We start from the raw sequence: 7,441 nt of genomic DNA on the forward strand, positions 1-7,441 counted from the left end.
ATATCTCCCTAATATTCAAATTACGGTATTGCGATCCCCGAAGAGAACTTAATATATAGTGGGGTATACCCCACTATATATTAAGTTCGTAATACCATAATTTGCTGCAAGAATTGACTATATTTGTAGGGCCATACATATAAGTTCTATGGGCCGAGCCATTCACTCTACCGTTACACTCGGCCCTCTCCCGAAACTCTTCTTATAATAGGGCACCAGCTACTATTAGTATGTCATTTGTCCCAGTAGCCTTTGCCCTTGAAACCTCTCCCTCGAGCTAACATGTATTTGACCTCGGTGAACTTCACTTAAACCATTCCCGGCCTGCTGGTCTAGCTCCTGTGGTTTTCGTTTGCTCTTAAGCGGAATTTATATTTCTTTAGGGCTAGGTGCAATGCCATTGACCATTCTTTCAGTGATCAGCTCTGGGGAAGGAACCTGGCGGGGTTCGGACTCATGGATCAGACCTTTCTACTGCAGCAGCTGGCTCCGCTCCTTATTGTTCTGGCTCGACCAGCGGGTGAATAAAGAGAGGAGAAAGAGATTAAGTAGAGGGCTATTGGGGGCAATCAGACCTTTGAACAAGCGGATCACCTTTCTAATCTCTCTCACTGAAGCCTGAATGAAAGAGAATCGAATCGTTCCAAAAGCACGGAAAGCGAACTCCAATTCCAGAGCGACTTCACTCTCACCATATTACACTTTCGGGAGACACGAAAGAAGACCCTGGAAGACTGACTGGAACTCTCTTCCTGTTCTCCGGAATCATTCCATTCTTCATTCCATTTCCATTGAAGCCTCTATCAAACTTTCCATGCTTTTTCCATCTACTCTACTCTCCAGAGGAATTCCATTCCCGTCGTTAGAGGCGTAGCGCGAAGACCGGAGAGAGGCGTTGCGATCGACCATAAATTCTCTGCGATGTAGTGCAGCGGTTGGTGTAAAGTAAGCTCGAGTCTCAAGTAAGGACTGACGCGATCCGAAGGTTGAGAGAGGTCCCTAGCTCAACGCAGAAGGCTTTGCCAACCCCAAGATTAAGCCGGGTTCCTTGATTATGATTAGGAGATCGTCCTTCTATCTAGAAGGTTCTCACCATGTCTGCCAATAAAAGTGTAGTTATACGACAATGACACTATTCCAGATTTAATTCAAGCGAAGGAGTTAATTAGAAGAGTGAAGTGAGTAGAAGGCTCATATAAAAGGCTCAGCTGGTTCGGTAGTTTATGCCATTGAGAGTCCTCGACTTTGACTCCAACTATTCTCTATCGCACATTCATCTGCACCAGTCCTCTCTGATCATGAGAAGTGCTTTTATCCTTTCCTTGCAGTAGGCTACCCTCTCTCGCACGGGTAAAGGGACGAAGTGCCGAGGTAGTGCTTCTATTCAGTGCTTTTACCATTCACTACATCGCCCATGATGTGCTTTTTGTCTGTGCTTTCAGACTGGTTAGATTAGACTGAAATGCATGGATCAGGGTCCAGGGGAACGGTACAATACCAGTATAACCACCCAAGCCACGATTTTAACCAATTGTGGTAAAGAGTGTACTCGAAATTATCCCGTTCTCCCTCAAAGGTCAAGTCATCTGGAGGAAGTCTAAGTTGTTTAGGCCTCCTCTCTGACCAGCTCAACTATAATTCCCCTTAAATAAGGACTGAGAGGCTCCCAAGCCACAAATCTAAAGGTAGTCGAGATTTACCTAGCGGCTTATCCGCTACAATGATCATCCTCCTCCATCTTTTGGACAAAGAAGGCGAGAGCATCCGTGAACGGACTCGGTAACCAGCCCCTGCAAACCTAAGTACAGACACTTTTGACATGCCATACTTGGCTGCTAGTTGCGAAACACCGATCAGTGTTTGAGCTGCTAGTACTGCCTTGGCAGAAATGGGAGAAAGGTTCTTTGTGAGCCTATCTGACCAAAACTGCTTAGCAAACTCAAGCGATCCATTATCAGAAACCAATGACTTAGCTTCCGAAACAGAAACGCTCATCTTTTTGAGCAAGCCCAATGTTCAGCCACCGCCCTATCTGCGATAACAATATCGTCACCGAGAAGGGCGGTTAAACCGTAATCCCTGACCTGGGTAGGCGCTGCCATCCACACCACATAATGATGTGAAAGAGAGAAAAGAGCCCAAGAGCCGTAGTAGCCTAATGGTTGTCCAGTCCGAAAACAAACGTGGTAGATCTTCCTTGTAAAGGGAGGACCTACTTTAAACGTGTTCAAGGCTAAACAGCCATTGACGATGCATGAAGCCATGGAAGGCCCGAATATACATGCTACTAAATCATGTATAACGGACACCGGCCATCGGTCAGTTGCAGACGAGAAAGAAAAGGAAATTCCTTCGGTCGAAACTTAGCTAACCGATGTATAGGACCTTCTTGATTGAAAGTCCCATCCACTGGGATACGAGTTCAAACCCGCATAGCCCAGTCATGCACTGGGTATAAGAGACGTTGTCGCAAATAGTTTCCTATAGCAAATATTCGCCTCTTACCGGCCCCTTCTAGGGACTGAGCCAACCGACCGGGATGAAGAACCCAACCATCATAAGCTGATGCAAGATTATCAAAGATTAACCCCACGACTCAGAATAGTTAAGATCCTCATTCGCTGCCCTGGTATTATATGTATTATCAAGGGGAAATAAAACCAAACCCTCTTTTTAAACAAGATACCAGGGGAGAAAATCCCTTCCCAAGAATGAATCAAACGAAGATCCCGAGCAAAGGAAGCAATCTCATATTTCATTGAAGTCAATATGTTAGGTACTGCCTTTTGCCCAATAAATTGCCGATCATCATTAGGAAGAGACTTCCAGGTTGGTACCCACCGTAACCCCTTTTCCAGGGGAATGGTGGAGATCCAGGGACAATATCGGTTGATCAGGGTTGGAAACATTGACTTAACCATTCCCATCACTTCCTTTACCGCGTCAATATCCGGCGGATCCGTAATAATAGACTTCAAAGTAGCGGCCGGCTTTGCTAACTTAATAACCCTACTAATACTAAACCACGACAGATATAAACGTACCAGGAAATCTCCTCTTTCACCACGGGCTTTTATTAAGTGCCTATGATGAACAGGAATTCTCGTTGGTATCCCAGAACGACTCAGAGACACATATATTTCGGGGGTCTTCCCCACATTAACTGACCCAGCATAATATTGCTGTAACGCAACACTACACTGTTTCAAATATAATGCCGTAAAGAGTCACCCTGATGTTCGAAGTATAGTGCACACCTTTCTCGCAAAACACAAAGAGCAGACAACTATTTCTGTTGTAAGACAGCCAGCAGAGACTGTGGAGATCCGAATTAAGAATCCCCGCAGCCTCCCGATATATTCAAATATAGTCCTATTTCCATACGCTATTTTATAATAGTCTAGCCTCCCAAGAGCGAGTATTCGGGGTGCCTGGTCCTCCGTTGATGGAAAGATGAAAGCAAGGCCCAAGGAGATTTATTATAGAAGATTAGTCGTAAATAGCCCCAAAGGCTATTTATATGCCTCAAGGAGATAAATAGCCCCAAAGGCCCTACTTACTATAATTAAGTTCTAATCCCTCTTACTATAATATAAAGACCTCAGCTATGCTGAGTAGAAGAAATAGCCTTTGGGGCTATTTACGACTAAAGGAGAGAAATAGCCCCAAAGGCGTAGACTAACTGTATATAATATAAGATAAGTACCTCTGCTACGCAGAGGCATATAAATAGCCAAAGGGGCTATTTACGACTAAGCCTAAAATAAATAGAAAGGAGATATTTACCTAAAATAAATAGAAAGGAGATATTTACCTAAAATAAATAGAAAGGAGATATTTACCTAAAATAAATATAAAGGAGATATTTACCTAAAATAAATATAAATTCCGAGAAATGCACATACCAATACAGATATGTAGATAAATGCACATACAAGAATAGTAATAAATACAATAACTGATGTTAGGAATTTACTAGATTTTTGGGGAGTGAAAGATCTGCAGCAAATTATAGTATTACGAACTTAATATATATACGGGGTGTACCTGATATGATAGTTCTCTTTCCTAACTATAAAACGTACTGACAACTTATATTATAGTATGGCGGCCCTTTAGGTCGATCCCGTCGTTATCACTCGGCCCTCTGCCCGTGCCCGCAACTGAGCTAACGAGGGCATTTGCTTAAGTGAGCTCCCTTACGAGTCTGTTGATTTAGCTCTTCCTCGTGTGCCCTTAAGACTTTATGTTATTCGTCACCCTCTTGTTGATGCATTATAAAGAGGGCATCTGTTACGCATATAGAAATGAGGATCTTTTCCTGAGTGAACTTTTGAGCTTTCATTACTGATCTTAGGCTGCCGCGTCTTCGCGGGACCGCAGTCCACTATTGCGAAGCTCTTTTGGGCTCCGCTTTCTCGATCAACTGAATTCAAGAACTCTGTCTTCAAATCTATAGGATTGAGCTTTTATCTATATACAATATTATTCACTACGAAAGAGATGCCAACTTCCCTGCCATACTAACTTAAAGCGATCCCAGCAAATTATAGTATTACGTGAATGGCACGCAGCAACAGGAAAAGAAAAGAAGAAAAAGGTACGACGAACTACTTTTCATTTTAATAAAAGATCTTTTATCAGATTTTCACTGCTTTTGCAGCTATATGAGCATGAAAATCATAGCTAATTTCTAACTTCTCCCTGCAGAACTACTTTTGCAGCTATATGAGCATGAAAATCATAGCTCATTTTGAACTTCATAGTAATCGATCCAATAAGGAACGAACAAAGTACCATATACGAATTTTAAAGATCACTCCCATAAGGGGATAGAGCCAGAGAAGTCAAAGGAAACTCACAACAAATTATATCCACATCTCCAACGAAACCTTACCAAGAAAATATATAACCAAAAGAGCCCAAACTCTCTAGAGTTATATTGATCCCAGAAATGACCATTTTAGAGGCCTTCAGAAATGACCAATGCGCTAGAACTCCCTTATAGTCATTATTCTATCAGATATCTTATTTTAATCAACAAAACGAGCTTATAACGCGCTAAAATGAAAATGAGCTATCAGACCAGACCAGACTAGCTAAAATTGACCCTAACAAACCACTCCAAATTCACATTCAAATTACTATCGAGAAAAGGGCTATTTATCTACTCTCTCTATATATTCTTAAGATAGAAAACGATCAAAATTGATGAAATTGAGTGATTAGAGAGACTCGAAAACCACTAGTATTATAAAACAAATATAGACAGAGCAAAGCACAACTTATGTATAAATCGTTAACGTGCGGCCCGGCTTCACCATCTAACGTTCGGGACTCACACTCAGAAGTACGCTTAAGAGAAGCGAACAAATTACATTCAAAACCTTTTTCACCCGTCATGCTCTAACAAGATCCCTTTAGCTCGATACCTCTCCCTGCCCTTATCTCTCTTGACCCCTTGAGAGTGAGCGCTAAAAAAACTATCAGACCTCTCTAATATATGAATTCAGGAGTATGCTCACGAAAGATGGGCCGAGTGAGACGACTGGGGCGACCTGTAGACGGGAGAGCAAAGAGGCGCATGAGATGAACAATCAAATTATCTAATTCACGCTTGAGCGCTTGTGACCCGTTAGATCTTACTACGAGTTAGGGACCCGGAGCTATTGTTGATCCATGTGTAAAGCATATCGAAAGATGCTTCACTGTCCACTTCAATATCACTCCTTACTTATTCGACCATTTATGTAATTATTTATTTTTCAAAGCGCAAGATTGGCAGGTCATGCACTATGCATTTAGACCAATAGTGCCCGGTCCCGCTCCTACTAGATCAAGAAAATGAATAAAAGATACGAACCACGGGAGGTCATTCAAGATCATTCAATTCTATATACCATGAATCTTACTATTTCTATCTTAAAATCCTATCTCTATAAACCATTCAAGAATTCAATGAAATTAGATCACACTACGAACTATTGAGATGAAACTGAAACAAAGAAACGTAGAGAACTAATATTTATCCCTTGAGCGCTTCTGCCCCTAATTATTCTTCTATCGTGCGGCAAACAAAAGAATGAAAAAGAACAGAATCAGACTGAATTACCGATCTCCCGAAAGCTATCACGAATTATTTTATCTCTATCTATTTAATATCTATTGATTTTATCTCAGGTTAGTACTATAACTATCTACTATATCTTTAGAACTGGCATGAAAATATATAAACTGTTAACCTTATCTCCCCCGTCAATTTAGATCTCTTTCACGATCCCAGATATCTATCACGCAAGAACTCAGAAAGAACTCTATCAGGCATTCAAACTGACCCCTCGAAGATTAGATCTATAGTCTCTATCGTTCGGCACAAAAAAGAATGAGCTTTTGATTTAATTTAATGAAAGTATGGCCCTCTCAAATATTGTTCGGCACAAAGAATTCATAAGGTAAAGTAGCATCTGTGACGCAAATGCTAAACTGATGTATAAATCGTTCACGTGCGGCCCGGCTTCTCCATCTATCGTTCGGGACTCAGACTAAGATGTACGCAGACTATTAAGAGAAGCATCACATCAAAAAAAAAAAAGACATATGAGACCCTAGACGTAGCTATCGCTCGTACCTAATATTGAGAGGATGTTAGGAAAGAAAGAGACTAAAGGGGGGTTGTTACGAAAGAGACTAAACGAAGATCAGTCACAATTCAATTATTCCTACCTTACTAAGAGCGCATGTGACCCGTTCTTTAAGAGCGCTTGTCCCCCGTTCGATCTATTTATCTCGTTCGGGACCCAAGTATTAAATCTATCACGAGCTCTTCCATGTGTTAAGCATCTGGAAAGATGCTTCACTGTCCACTTCAATTGAACTCCGTACTCATTCGAGCATTAAAGAAAATAAGGATTGTTCAAAGCGAAAGATTACCGGCTCGGGCAGGTCATGCACTAAGCATTTTGACCTATACTGCCCAGCACATTGGGTCCCGCTCCTACTAGATCCATACTTTCATTCAATATCCGAACGACGGGAGGTCATAGAAGATCATTCTATTCTACATACAATTCAGATTACTATTATGATCTTCACATTCTTTCTCTCTATACCTGTCAAAATACAATTCAATAATATAAAAGTACGAACTCACGAGATCCAAAGGAAACTAAGCCCGCTCGAGCACTTAAATATAGCTGGAGATCGAGCACAGACAACTACTAATCAAACCAAGGGAAGGGCCTACACCTACAATAAATTCGGTAGGAGAGCTAGCATACTCATAACACATCTTCCATCTTAAAGCTTCGATTACGGATAGAAATAAAGAAGTACAGTTTACCTAGTTGATCTTGCATTCATTGAATCCACAAATTAGATAGAAGAGCTATAGCCCCTATTACCATTTAGACCATCTATCACGTAACGTGAGGAGTGAGGGGAT

General features: G+C 41.4%; 1 pseudogene; it reads right to left on the reverse strand.

The window, feature by feature from the left end:
* Positions 1-1,700: 1,700 nt before the first annotated feature.
* On the reverse strand, positions 1,701-2,927 carry LOC141819232 (putative mitochondrial protein AtMg01110; annotated as a pseudogene).
* Between the last annotated feature and the right edge of the window lie 4,514 nt (positions 2,928-7,441).

The sequence above is a fragment of the Curcuma longa genome, unplaced genomic scaffold (assembly GCF_044706935.1).
Source record: "Curcuma longa cultivar G26 ecotype Majalengka, Jawa Barat unplaced genomic scaffold, ITB_CL_G26_1.1 contig_28399, whole genome shotgun sequence".
Lineage (NCBI taxonomy): Eukaryota > Viridiplantae > Streptophyta > Magnoliopsida > Zingiberales > Zingiberaceae > Curcuma > Curcuma longa.